A 15,475-nucleotide genomic window follows, 5' to 3' on the forward strand; every position below is an offset into this window, starting at 1 on the left:
AATTCTTTTTTTTTTTTGCACCTGGTTCCTCTTAAAGACTAAGCACTTCTTTTAACGGATGGGAAAATCTTGACAAGCAAACTGAAAAGACTTTTTTGACAAACTCATGTTTTTGTTTTAGTACATATGGCTCATTATCAAACCCTCCTCGAGAAAAAACACAGCTAAAATGGTGTGGGAGATTGCATAGATTATTTCTGAATCATTTGGTTAAGACACACTTAGTAATTGAAAATAAAGCCTATTTACTAAAAAGAAAAAAAATACCAGTCCCCCAAATGAAACCACTTACTCCCTGATGTAGGGAAATATAGTCCTAGAACAATATATTATGGCAGTTGATTCCACATTTGAGTAATTAAGGCAATGATTTTTCTAGCAAGTGCAGTTGGGAGGCACTTGGCACATCACGCAATTCTCTCTGGGTGAGCTCTCTCTTCCTAACCCCTTCCCCCACCCCGCACACCTGCTGAACCACTGTCCTCGGGCCCAGCTCAGATGTCACCTTCTTAGGTGCCTTCCCTTGCCCCAGGCAGAAAGACAGCTCCACGGCTCTCTCAGGCTCTCTCATGTCTTATGGCGTTTTGCTGCTCCTGTGTGCAGTGCAGCCACAAGGAGATAAGGGAGGGACTACAGAATGGTCAACTGCAGAGAAGATGGAATGCCATAGATTGGTCACAAAACGTAAAAGGGGGACAGAGCTCAGCAGAGGTAAAAACAAACGCTGGGGGAAAGAACAGAAAACCTAACACTCTGGGTGAAGACCAAACTGACCAGCTAATAAGAAGGGGAATTTGGGTTAAGGTATGATTGTAAGGAAGAGCACTCAGACATATATGGACTTATCTAAGGTCCTTGAGTAGGAGGGTGAATAAGGGGTAAGTCCCTTATTATCTATTCTGGCTTAGGGAAAGGAGAAACTGAGAGCAGGCATTTATGAACCATCCCAGTAGTGTTGAGATACGTAATGGACCACAACTGGATATGCTCTGCCAGAGAGGAAGATACAGGACAAAACTGTGGTATGATTTTTCTTTCATCTCATAAGAGAGAAGCCATATTTATTTTGAAGTTCACTCATGTTTTTTAGGGACACTGAACACTAGCTGGCAACTCCTACATGTGACAAGCCATAGAGGACTTCTCTGACCAGCATGGGCTTCAAGCTTGGGATAGGATAGATGGAATTTTCGGATTAGCCATGGGCTGTTCTAGAGTGATCACATGCCCTGTTGAGTCTATTCTCCCGGGACTGACCTAGTGGGGAGAGGGGATCTTGCCACTGGGCCCCAGGCTAATGAGTAAAGAGTATGACCTTGGAGGAGCTGTGTGCCTAGCGGGAGGGATAATTACTAACGTCTACATAATGATTAACCAAAGGCCCTAAGCTGAGGAGAACTGGGTCTTTATTAGCAAAAGAAACATAAGGAAACATCTGTTCACTCAGCTAGTAGCCCCTGGGATCACATGGTTCTTGCACATGGTTGCCTCTTAACACATTCTACTGGGTTGATGCTCAGCTGGCCTGTGGCCGTTGACAAGAAATGAAAGATTTCTTCACTCCTAAAACGTCTTTTTCTCTTTCTGGGAGAAAAGTGTTGGTCAGGGAGGACATTAGCAGGGAGTTTCACCTATCTTCTCCCCCACACTTAACAGCACAGTGAGATTCTCCCACAGTCATGAAAATGACCCTTGTGCTCCCCTGTTTAAGGACATAAACATTGTACCCTAGATGTAAAGACCTGTAGCAAGAAGTCTGACAGCCTCTGTCTTTAATCATCCCATCGCTGAAGATGGTCTTTCCATCCCTCCCAAAATATAGAGCTTCCCTCCACAAACTGAAAACTCATATGCAGCAAACCCTCTTTCTAGCAGGTCATAAGAGATAAAATCCGGATATAAAATTTTAAGATGGCTTTAGGCTATGAAAAAGACCTAGTAATATCAATGGAATTAAAATTTAGGGAAGTACATCTCCTTGTTTAGATTCTTAGAACGAAGCGCTAAGTTGTCTAACTGGCTACAATGACCCTAGAGTAGTTTAAGGGGATCCAGGGATGTCAAAGACATAAAGCATAACATCAAAGAGAAGGAGCAGGAGGGATGATTTGCCAGAATGTGATGACTTATTTGAACATTTCTCCAGTCTTGAGCATGATTGTACCTCTTTGTCCAGTTAGATATTTGTACATATTATTGTGGTTTGCTGGAAGAGAAATATACGCAGGTATTCCTGTGCTAAGAGGAAGATGAGTGATTCAGGTTTTCATCTCATCCAGACATCATGGTTGCTTGCACACCTCTAATCACTGACTACAAGTTCTAACGTGGTTAGAGCAAAAGCTGCCTGCTGAAAAAGGTGTTGTGGTGGCAACTGAACCTCTGCAATAGAATCTGAGCTCTCAAAGTGTTGCTATTTCAGACTTAGGTTTTTCCCCTGGAAGAGATGGGATCCAGAACATGTATCTGGACACGGGCACTGGGGAAGCAGCAGCAGGAGAGTTTTCTAGTGAAGAACGTGGTCAGGAACTTCTGAGAACCCTCGCATGTCAGCAACATCTTGAAAGAGGTGGTCCGGGGACAATCCGTGGAGAGCTTGTGTCCCCTGAGGAGAAAGAGTCCTCAATTCTAGACTCTAGGATCAGAGAGGGGCCTTTAAACATTGCCCTGCCCAGCTTTCCACCCAGCACAGGAATGCTCCATGCTCCTCCATCCAACACACAGGCATCCATCCAGGTCTGTGAAGTGTGTCACAGGGGACACATTGTGGCACTCACCCCATCCTGTTTCTGGAAAGAGTCACACATAGGGAACAGAGACTGAGCTGAAACTAGTGCTGCTCTTCTATCCTCGGGGTCCTCATTTCACCCTTTTGACCTACTCGAATCTACTTGAAATGGAAACCGTCTTCCACCAAATAGTCCATCTGATGGTGCTCATTTTAACATTGTGCCCTTTGACCTAAATCTCTCCAAATCTCCCAGCTATCATCCTGTGATGGAGGTTTCAGGCTCTTTACATCTGAGTCATGGTCCAGTTCCTCAACCATCCTTCTTCATAGCTGTGTGCCCCCAAATGCAAATGCCATCACATTGGTTTTGGTCCAAATAGTGCAAAGCGTGTTAAGATTATTAACTTGAGCTGGACATCATGCTTCCTTGAAGGCAACCTGAACCTGTCGTTCATTTTTACAGCAGCCAAGCCACACCTGATTCTTACTGAGCTTCTGTTGGAAACGGCTATTAGGCTACTCTTCCTGGCTCTGTCTCATGTACTTTTTTTGAAAAGATTCTGCACTTTTCCATTACATCTTATCTTTCCAGTCTCATGATATCTTTTAAAATTGTTGATCTTTTTACTTATGTATCAACTGTCTCATCAAGCTTTGTATCTTGAACTCGCCTTCATCCAAGTCACTGGTACAAACTTTGAATACAACAAGACCCTCATCTAAAAAACAGCCCCCAGTCCAGTCAACTGCTCCAGCCAGACCCTGGAAGTCACCCTTGATCTTTTATCCACTCTCTCATCCCTCATATCTAATCGCTGACAAGTGTCCTATTACTTCTCCCTCCAAAATAGATCCTAAATCCATATGCATTTTTTTTCTATCTCCACCGCCACTACTCTAATCCATCACTTCTAATTTCTGGGCAACTGTAGTAATCACTATCTATTTCTTGTTTCCTGCCCCCCACACCCCCCCCCCCGCCCAGTCCTTCCTCCACTTGACAGCCAAAGGAATCTTTTTATTTCATTGCTCTATTATGTTCCTCCATTACTAGACTGTAGGACAGGCCATGACAGTTTAATTCAGAGTCACGGCCCATCTTATTTGCCTATTTACATACAATACCAAGCAAAGCACATAGCAGACTCTTGGCTAAAAATAAGTGAATTTACAGAATATTAGCATCTCATTTGTAAATCATATAAGATTATGCCAAATGTCTTGCTAAAATCAAAATACATTCTGCCTAAGACAGTTCTGTGACCTACTAGTTCACTATTATCTCAAAAAATGAAGTTAGTTTAGCAAAACCATTTAGGAAAACCCTACTGACCACTATGAAGCAATATTTTCTACAGTATTTGCATATAAATAAGCTATTTAAGAATTTGCCCTTGAATATTGCTTGGGATCTATGTTTTACCACTTATGAAAGCTGGGATGAAATCTGCCCATTTCTAGTCCGCTGGTGATACTCCTGCTCTTCATGATTTCTTAAATATTTCTGACCGTGGTCCCAGATATATTTAGTGTATTTGGTGCAAGAAAATTTTGGTTCCTACCTTAAAGCAATAACATGTAAACATCTGTTTTAAAAACATTTATTTGCTATTATTTTGAATCACATCGGTAAGACTGTAATTCTTTGTTCTCCCATAACTTACCCAAAGATTACATGGAGAACATTATAATAAATTTCATTTCTTAAAGTACTATATGCTAATCAAATGGAAAACTGTGACAATAAATGGAACCAAACATTTAAGACAATTGAAATGTTTTATTTTGTTTTTAAAGTAGGCTCCACACTGGGCTATAGGGGCTTAAACTCACGACCCTGAGATCAAGAGTCAGATACTTAATGGACTGAGTGAGTCACCCAGCACCCCAGTAATTGAAATGTTCTATGCCATGATTGTGATGGTGATTTCACAACTGTATCTGGGCAAACTTATCAAATCCTATCCTTTAAACTGGAGAATTTTATTGTATATAAATTATGCCTCAAAGAAAAAAAAAACAACTCCACATTGCTTCAAGGATGATGAGACTATCTTTTAAGTCTCGCTAAATAACAAGAAATCCTATGACATACTCCCCACCCAGCATCCATCGGAGCCCTTGAAAGAGGTGGAGATGAAGCAGCAGTCACCGCTGTGGATCCAGAAATAGATCCCATGGGGGTGTTCGGATGGGGGTGTTTGGGGCTGCCATGCAGGTGAGTGCTTTCAACTCCTCCTGGACCCATTCCTCTTAAAAAAAAAAATAAGAGAACCCTTCCCAACCTTCCCTGCATGACTCTCCCTGTGCTCTCCCTTGCCAAAGTTTAAAGCAGCTGTCCTCAAAGTTTAATGATATATCCGAATCTCCTTAGGATCTTGTTAAATTGGAGATTCTAATTCAGTAGATCTGGGGTGGGACCCAAGACGCCGCATTTCTCACAAGCCCCCAGGTATCGTGGATGCTGTTGCTCCACGGGCCACACCTGGAGCAGCGAGGACTTAAAGCCGCAAGCATGGGCACTGCGACACATACGTCTCGGTGTTTCTGTTTCTCACGACTGCTGTGCCACATCGCCTGCCACACTGTTGGTAGGGTGCCATGCCAACGTCACAGTGTGACTACCTATGACATGCACCCCACGCTGTCCAGGTGGGACTGCAGTGAAGGGAAGCATTTACAGCTGGAGCATTATCACTCCTGTGGGATGCTGACCGGCTCTCAGCGTGAATGAGAGGTCCAGTCAACTTCCTTTGGTCAACTTCCTCAGGGTATTAGGGCATTATATACCTCACCAACATATATATTCTAAAATTAGGGGCGCCTTGGTTGGGGGGGCTCAGTTGGTGAAGCATCTGCCTTCAGCTCAGGTCATGGTCCTGAGGTCCTCTGATTCCCACACCCTGGCTTATGTGTGTGCTCTCTCTCCCTCTCTCCCAAATAAATAAAATTATTTCCAATGCTACATCCCTCCCCCATCCCAGCCATGTCTCTTTCCTTCCAAAAGGGATCTGAGGCTCACCACACTATATACTTCTTCTTCTTTTAAATGCAGTTAAAAGTATAAAACTTTTAACACCCTCATGATTAGAATAGTCCATAGAAAAACTCCCTGCACTAGAGGAAAAGTAATCTTTATTACTAGTCTTGCTTTTATCTACCATCATCTCCCACCAATCTACAGCCCCTCCCTCCACAACTCAGACACATACAAGCTGGTCAAGGCAAAATATGTATAAGAAATCTAAAAACTCCAGGACAAGGGAATTGGACAAACTGTAAGGAACATATTGTTTTCTGGCCAACCATCTTCCTCCAATCCTTCTCTGTTACTGGCCTCTATCTTACTCTCCTCTACCTCTTCCCTTTTTCCTACCTTTCCAAGCTGTGTCCACCTTCCTGTCTTTCCCCCTCCACTTTTTTACACTAACTCTCTCCGCTTTTCCGTCCCCTCCCCACCAACTCCTCCAAAGGGAAATATCTATGTGAAGTGAGTAAAGATTTAAAAACACTGCTGCAGAGAGCAGAGCGCTAGCTGGGGATGAAGGGAGGGCTGGGCAGGGTGGAGGACTTTGAAAGAGTTACCCATTGTGTGGGTTAAAGAGCTCAGATTCGGGGGTGGTTTCCAGCCAGTGTGACAGAGAACCAGTGGAGAAGGGAATTTTAGGGTGTGGGAAAGAGAGGGGGTTTTCAAGTGAAGGGTAGTGACATCTAAGCTGGACAGGGAAGGAAGTGTGCTTCTCTGTGAGGTTCTCAGAGACAATGGTTCTCCATGACATTGGAGGAGAGACCCAGTGGGAGTACCTGAGGAAGGAGCCTGGGAGTGGAGGGCATTGTGGTCAGAAGTAGGATATCTGGAGGGTAACTGCAGAGGCAGGATGGTGCAGCATGGTTCCTGGCCCAGGGGAGCCATACCACTAGGAGGCTTAAGGGGAGAAGAATGGCAACCAGAGAAAGAATCATCTATTTAATGAGAGCTCAAATGGAAGATGTGCCTGAAAGTGAGGAGAGAGGGACCAGGTGTTCTGAATCCCCAACCCATACGAAAATTTTAAATATTTTGGAAAATGTAAAATTCTCTTTTACATACAAATCCATTTCCTAGGGGCAGCCCCGGTGGCGCAGCAGCGGTTTAGCGCCGCCTGCAGCCCAGGGCGTGATCCTGAAGCCCCGGGATCGAGTCCCACGTCAGGCTCTCTGCGTGGAGCCTGCTTCTCCCTCTGCCTCTCTCTCTCTCTCTCTCTGCATCTCTATGAATAAATAAATTAAATATTAAAAAAAAAAACAAATCCATTTCCTAGAACTTTAATTGACTTTAATGAGAACTCAATATAATTAACAAAACACAAGTTGATCATTACTACTAATAAATTTAGGGCATTTTCACTATATCAGGCCCACACTAAGCACTTTTTAAAATATTTCACTTATAAGTAGTACTATTACTATTTTACAGATAAGGAAATTTGAAGTTCAGAGAGATTAAGTACTTTGTCTAAGGTCACACAGTTAGCATGAGAACCCTCAAACCCGGGATGCCTGGGCAGCTCAGTGGCTGAGTGTCTATCTTCAGCTCAGGACGTGATCCCGGGGTCCTGGGATCCAGTCCCACATTGGACTCGGAGGAGACCTACTTCTCCCTCTGCCTATGTCTCTGCCTCTCTGTATATCTCTCATGAATAAATAAATCTTTTTTTTTAAAGATTTTATTTATTTATTCATGAGACACACAGAGAGAGAGAGAGGGGGGAGAGGCAGAGACACAGGCAGAGGGAGAAGCAGGCTCCATGCAGGGAGCCCGACATGGGACTCAATCCTGGGTCTCCAGGATCATGCCCTGGGCTGAAGGCGGCGCTAAACCACTGAGCCACTTGGGCTGCCCTGAATAAATAAATCTTAAAAAAAAAGAAAGAGCCCTCAAACCCTCATAGTCTGACTCCAAAGACCTTACCCACCCATGCTCTATTGTCTGCCAAAGTCAAATGTCCACAGAGGAATGACAGTGTAAAAAGGAAAACCTTGCAGAAGACAAACAACTTAGAATGAAATACATCATAATGTTAACAGAGCCTGTTGTAACAGTGAGCTTTTGGGTGATTTACTTATACTTCATTTATTTTTTGCATTTTCAAAATGGTCTTTAATGATTATCTTACTTTTACAATAATATTATTAAAATGAAAATGAAAAGAACCTTTCAAATGATGGTAGTATTGTTTCAAATCTTCCTTTCACGGGGAAGGGGGGGGAGCAGTTAAGAGTTGCATCTGTTTAAACCTCAAAATCATTAATGTAGTCCCTATTTCCTTGAAGGATCTCACCAAATACTTAAAGAAAGGAGCAGAAACATATAATTATTCAGTTCCAAAGTACACTTCCTAGTCACTAGATCATGATTAGATTTCAACATTCTGGGGGTCAGAAGACCAGCACACCAGGACCTAGTAGCATGCAGTTATTTGTAATATTTACACATTAAACTAGAGAGTGAAAGGGATGGTTTTAAAATGCTGAGCTGGGAAGAGGCAGGGATCAACTATTTGTACAATTCCTTCCATTTCTTTCCTTGTAGGTCAATCTAAGTTTTCTAGTATGAAGCTGCTCTTAAACCGCCCTCACTGCTGGTTACGTATTTCAATTTGTCTAATGAAAGAAATATGCCTCACTGATGACCAAGCCAAATAATATCTGGTATAATCTTAAAAAGAAAGAAGTACTTACAAGAGGTATGCAGACAGAACTAGAATTTATCAATTTAGTTGATACTTTGTGAGGTTAGGAGGGGACTTGACTATAAATGAGGAAGTTGTACTGGTAAGAAAGAAAGCCATGTGCCACACCACCACTTCCTGTTTTTGCCTATAGTCGTTGGCAGAGGGCTGTGGGTTTTGCGGGCATTCCATTTATAACTCTTGACATGTCCTCCTTCCTCTTCTTCTACTCCACAAGAGTAACTGGCTTCCTTTCCCCTCAAACCTAGATCCTTACCTTTGAAAATGATGCCCCCCTTTATCACGCTCTTAAGATGTTAACTCCCGAGTGACAGAAAAATTCCATGTAACCATTAAATAAGGGAGTATGCTGTTCTTGGTGGGTATTTCGGACTTTCACTCCAGCAGGAATGATGGAGCTGGGGCTTCATTCATATTTTCCTGCTCTGTTTCCATGGTAACAACGCACATTTAAAAAGAGATGGAAGAGTTTAGGAGGACTACACCATGGGCTTGTTGCCCTCCCTTCCCTCACCCCACCACCAATCACAGTGTCGTCCTCGCAAGTCCCTTAGCCCCTGTGAATCTTAGTTTCCTTACCTATAAGTTAGGGATGTTACATAGGGTTGTTATAAAGATCCCATGAAACATGTACACTTTATAAGATCTTTTTTTCTAACTCTTTAAAAAAATAAAAGCTTTTCCCAGCTAACAAACCATACCAAAAGAGGTTACAGGTGGTTTCGGTCGGTACGCTGTAGTTTGCGAACCCCTGATATAGATGTAGATCACTGATACCATGTACCCAAAGTGAAATGAAGCCTGTGGCTATAGAACAAGGCACAACTAACTGGCCCACACGAGGGCAGTTTCCCACTCTACTAAACCAACTACCACTCTGTGAGCAATAAAAATTCAAGTCAACCCTGAAAATCCAAATTTCTGGACTATACTGACCTACTGTGCTGATATGCACCTGGCCTACTGCAACCCAGTAGAGTGGACGAAAAGGAGGCCTCCATGCATCATCATGGAGGCTGAATGATGGCAAAACCTTAGACAGTATAGTTAAGTTGGTTCTTGCTGGCTAAGAAAGACACAATGCTCCAAAACGGAGGCCATGCTGTTGTCCTTGGGTAGCACGACGGCACCGGATGCAATTCGGTATAGAAAGGACTGAGCATATACTCCCTGCACATGCTCTTGTGCATGCACTCGGTGCACACACTCGCCCGCCTTTCTGGGGCCACGAGAACTGCCTTCTTGGAACCCCTTATCAGACACATCTTAGATGACTCACCCAACTAAGCATAACTGCTCAACTTTTAAAAACAATGGGTGGGACTCATCTCCTACGCTTGCCAACCCTCTTCGTTTACAAAATAGGCACTCATTTTTAGCACAACACGAACCATTTTCCTATTTCCCTATTTCTGAAAAGCTTCTTAATCCAGTGAATTTCAATAGAGTTCAATGGCACTGCCACTGTCCTTTTTACATGTATCTCAAATGTTGGCAAGCCTGAATGTGCCATTTCTCCCCTTCCAGTATTATTATTATTCCCAAACAAGAGACTCTGATGCCAATGATTTTTGCTGCCAGCTAAAGGACAACAATTTTCTCTTCAGATCATTTCTAAGGAACAGTGATGATGACTCAAAGAATTTTAAAAACAACTAACTGATTGACAAGAAAGAGAAGATGAATGTGTCTATACTCCTGGACCTCCTAGGATCACCGGAAGCGTCGGGTTTCCCTACTGACTTCCTCTTTAATAGCATGGTTTTTTAGATCACAAGATCCAGTTTGGTCTTTCCTCAGGAAGCAAAGAACTGCCTGCTTAGGAGCTCACAGAGAAAGACAACTTAACATTTATGAGGAATAACTTGATAAATATCACACAGACCATCTTTGTTACTGCTAAGAGCAAAATTATCATCTTGGTGGGCGTGATTCAAACTTTTCAGAATATATATGAAGTAATGAAGCAAGGAGAGTTCAAGAACATGCAGAGTACATACTGGCGAAGGTACACTGCAATCTCACTCCAATCTAGTAGAATTTGTTGAAAAAATGTTAGACTTTAGAGCTATACTGAGGCGATTATTTAAGAATACAAACCTCTTGATATCATAAGAAGCCCATTTTGGGGGACAGGATAATAATGATCAAATACCTACAAGATACAAACAGAACTTAGGGCAATGTGTTGATGGACCTGTGGTCCTAATTCCATTTCTATCTTCCCCTTTTGTAGGCTCAACTGTAAAACACTGAATTTAAAGAGAGAAGGCCCCTGCTAGTCTTGTCTTGCTTTACAGAGATCTTTATATTCTAGGTTGACCCTCACTGACATGGCTATTTACTGGTTTGTTTGTAAACAGTGTCATTATAGGTAATACAGTGTTGCATCTTTTTGGTGGTAGGATAATGATAAATGGTCCACTGAGATAAATATTAAGAAAAAGGGAGACAGAATTCACCTACAATTGAAGCAAACAATTCACCACAAAGTGAAAGTAATTGCTCTAAACTGAAAATGACAATTACTGTCCTTTTTGCAAGTAGCAATTTAACAACAAATGCCCATTTAGCAATGTAATACTAACCTCTTACAGGATTTAATAGGCTCTGAACTATTTAGACTTTTCAAATGAAGGAGGCATTCCCAGGGAAGTAACCAAGTAACCACTTGGTAGTGAGTCCTCTACTAACCTGGTTATTATCATTACAGCTCCCATAGCCCACTTAAACTTTGAGAGTGAGCCAAACCTTTCTATTGGTATTTGCCCTATGAGAAGGTTACAACATTATGAAAGCCATCGCTTTGCCCTTATGCCCTGTTTTGGTGTTTGCTAAATCTAATTAATTCACTCATTTCAATGCATATTCATTCACTCATTTCAATGAAACTTTATTGAGAATCGCCTAGATGCAAGCAACCGTTCTAGATCTTATTGGGGCAGGGGGGATGACTCGAAAAAGTAAGAATTAGACATTAATCTTGCTCCTCGTAGGGCTCAGAGTTCAATAGGGAAGGCAAAATTAATGCATAATTAATGGACATAATACTTGCTATTGGAAAGGTTAAGAAAGGAGAAAGGAGAGAGAGAGAGAGCCTCTCTTGTACCTGGGAGGATGGGGAAACATTTCTGGAGATGGCATCCGATTCAGAAGCCCAGAGGCCTGTGGGAATAAGGAGGGGGAAAGGCCAGGGTGACAAGGACGGGGCAGGAGGCCTTTACAAAAGAGAAAGAGGTTGCCTGGCTCAAGCAGAGGCTATCAGAAGGGAGATGGGGTTGAAAATATAGTTTGGAACAGGTGGCACAGCACCAACTGCTTATTTTCACTCTTATGGTCTTAAATATCAATACTGAAAATCTGTTCTTCCTCAAGTTTTCTGTAAGAGGGGGAAAGTCTTACTGCATAGGTTTTAAATTCCCTAAAAAAGAAGTTTTTTTTTTTTAAATTAGTTTCCTCCCCTAAAAACACATGGTAGCAAAGATAATACAGAGAGTGTAAACTTTGCACCCCAGCCCCTGTGTCACTCTCCAAAAGTAACCACTGTCAACAGCTTACTTGTGTAGGGTATATGCATTTACACACAACCTCCCTCCTTGCTCATTTCCACTTAACATTCAGGTTTTTCCACATAATATTATTCCTGGGAAGTTTTTCCATACCAGTACATAGAAATCCAGTTTGCTTTTTTATTTTTAAAGATTTTTATTTATTTGAGAGAGAATAAGAACATGAGTGGGGTGAGGGGCAAAGGGAGAAGCAGACTCCCCGCTGAGCAGGGACAGCACCGGATGCAATTCGGTATTGCATCTGGTCCCTGATGTGGGACTCGATCCCAGGACCCTGAGATCATGACCTGAGCTGAAGGCAGATGTTTAACCAATCAAGCCACCCAGGTACCCCCCAGCTTGCTCTTCTAAATGGTCATGTAATATTCTACTTTATGGAACTACTATGATTATTTAACCAATTCTCTCATAATGGACTTGGTATTATCTGACTTTGCTAGTACTTGGTTTTTAATTCTTAATAACAATAATTTAGTTAAATCTTTGGAAGGAATTAAATCCAAGGGTAAGACAGAGTAAGGAGTCTTAAGAGCACACAAGGCCAAGTCAGGTGTAGATATGACACGTACAAAGAAGTTCAGAATGTTTATTAATTTTATGACATATTTTAGGCATATATTTCATTGGCTGTGACCAGAAACTTGGTTACCCCTGAGCTACAATTTAATGCACTTGATATTCTAAAACTATTTCCTTTACAATAAGGGTGGTAAAAAGTAGTAAAATAGCCCAGGAATACTGATGATTATACAAGACGATTTTTAAAGCTAAAATATTAACTTGCAAGTATCTATTGATAAGAATAAAATTTCTCTCATGATGTATATTAATTATGCAAATTTGGTTCCTGAAAAGCAGTACAGTGTTTTAGATTATACAGGTTCTAGGGTCAAAAAAAGCCTGAATGGAACTCTGGCTCTCCAACTTGCTAAGTTGTTATTAAGCCTCAGTTAACTTCATCTGTAAAATGGAGCTAATACTTCATAGTGCTGATGGAGATTATTATTTTTTTTAAAGATTTTATTTATTTATTCATGAGAGACATGAGAGAGAGAGAGAGGCAGAGACACAGGCCAAGGGAGAAGCAGGCTCCATGCAGGGAGCCAGACATGGGACTCGATCCCAGGTCTCCAGGATCACGCCCTGGGCTGAAGGCGGCGCTAAACCACTGAGCCACCTGGGCTGCCCTATTGATGGAGATTAAATGAGATATACGGCATGTATAATTACTGTTCAATAAACGTTAACAATTATTTAGTGACTACCTAATTAATACTTCAGCAACACGTACTATATAGTGCTATTATATGCCAGGCACTACTTGTGTTCCCTTCATCTCTCTCTTTCTCACATGCACACACTCTTTCTCTGTCATACACACACACACACACACACACACACACACACACACTCTCACGGCAGCCCTATGGGATTGATACTAATTAATAAATGTCTTCTTGCATACCACTTTTCAAAGTGTATCTTTAGCTATATTATCTTTTTATCCTCACAACCAAGTGACATAAAAAATGCCAAACGAGACAAAAAATTCAAAAGCTCAAAAAATGAGAGACTCTGGAATGGTCATCAACCAAACTAAAATTTAAACCAAACTAAAATTTAAACAATCTATATAGATTGTTATGTTATTTCACAATTATCATTTCAAACAGATGGTTTATAAACTCAGTGTTTACGATAAATGATCATATCTTTTGAACTCTCAGAAGTATCAATTACTTTCTCCTTTTTCATGGTTTTACACTTAAGGACTATATTATTAAAGTAATAATAAACAATGATAACTGCTAATAAGTTATGGAAAAATATAAAGCATTTATTGCTTTTCAGATTTGACATTGTTTAATAAGCCTCTCATTTACTTGTTACTACGAAGAAATTGTACATTCTAAAGACATTCATTTTCTATAAAATGCATACCTTTTTATTTTTTTATTTTATTTTTTTTAAATTTTTTTATTTATTTATGATAGTCATACAGAGAGAAAGAGAGAGAGGCAGAGACACAGGCAGAGGGAGAAGCAGGCTCCATGCGCCGGGAGCCTGACGTGGGATTCGATCCCGGGTCTCCAGGATCGCGCCCTGGGCCAAAGGCAGGCGCCAAACCGCTGCGCCACCCAGGGATCCCAATGCATACCTTTTTAATAGATACCTTTAGAAATGTAACTTCCCTGTTTCAGGCCAGCTTGTGGCAGATGGTAAGGTGAAATAAAAAAAAAAAAAAAAACAAAACCCACCATTCTTCCATGCCAATATTTACTTTTCTCTTCTTTTCTTTTTTTGGGAGGGAGGGGCTGAGGAAGAGGGAGAGAGAGAATCTTAAGCAGGCTCCACATCTAGTACACAGCCCTAGTCCGGGTTCAATCACTGAGACCCTGAGATCTCAACCTGAGCTGAAATCAGACGTTTGACACTTAACCCACTGAGACATCCAGACACCCTGCCGATATTTACTGTTAATGCCACTATGGCCAAGCTGGAGTTACAGAGAAGCTATGTAAAAAAAATCAGTGATAGAAGAGAGAGCTAATAGAAGAGTTTTTAGCACCCACAGCCTTTTCCTTGGATCCCATATCTTAGGGTGCATTTTACCCTGAGAAACTTGTACCTCAGCACATCCCCAAACTGCTGCCTCAGGGTATAGCCCTATTTTGTTTCTAACAGAGAACACATACTGTCAGAACAGCTGTAAGCTGAGATTCCCATTCCCATACTTCCTCTTCCTAAGATGGAATTATAGGGCTTCAGAATTCAGGAAAATACAAAACCTAACTGCATTTTTCCAATGGGGCAGAGTTCACTGAATCCAACTGAATCAGATGTGTGTTAAACAGGGATGACAGCCATTATGGTTAGGTCAAAAAAATGAGCCCCACATTCATCCAAGAAAAAGAAATCACTCCCGCAAGTTTTCAGATGACCCGAGTGAAGAGCTCCGCACCCAGCCTCAGGGAGACTCAGAGGAGCCTTCCCAGCTGCTTTTCTAAAGAAGCCTGGACAAGCTTGGACTCTTTTTCGGGTTGGCTAATATGAGTCTGGAACAGGGCCCTGTACCAGATGAAATATCTTGATCCTGCCAACTGCTTCTTGGCTTTGAGCAGCTGTAGGAGCAGCTGGTTTTACAACACACAGAGTGAGTCCTTGTTCTAAGGTAGGAGATTTCAACATTTTGTGAAAAGCTTATAAGTTTGGGTCTTTATACAACTACCTTATGAGCTTTCACCTGATGATTTGGTGTGTTGTGCTTGCTACTCATGCATCTCGCAAATAACCAAATAATTTATGAGAGTTTTATACAGGGAAGTCTTCCTGCAACCAAAGAGTCAAGTTTATCCAATTCTTTGCTTCAGTCAGAACCTGAAGAGTCATGAGATAAGAGATCAGTTATCCCTGAATCACTATAATTAAAAATCAACTGAATC

The 15,475-nt window shown here is 41.6% G+C and overlaps 1 protein-coding gene across 4 annotated transcripts in view; it reads right to left on the minus strand.

Moving 5' to 3' along the window:
• The window catches only part of SLC38A1 (solute carrier family 38 member 1), a 70,527-nt gene that overhangs the window by 19,241 nt on the left and 35,811 nt on the right, over positions 1-15,475 (minus strand). The window lies entirely within an intron of this gene.

This window comes from Vulpes lagopus, chromosome 21 (genome assembly GCF_018345385.1).
Source record: "Vulpes lagopus strain Blue_001 chromosome 21, ASM1834538v1, whole genome shotgun sequence".
Taxonomy (NCBI): domain Eukaryota; kingdom Metazoa; phylum Chordata; class Mammalia; order Carnivora; family Canidae; genus Vulpes; species Vulpes lagopus.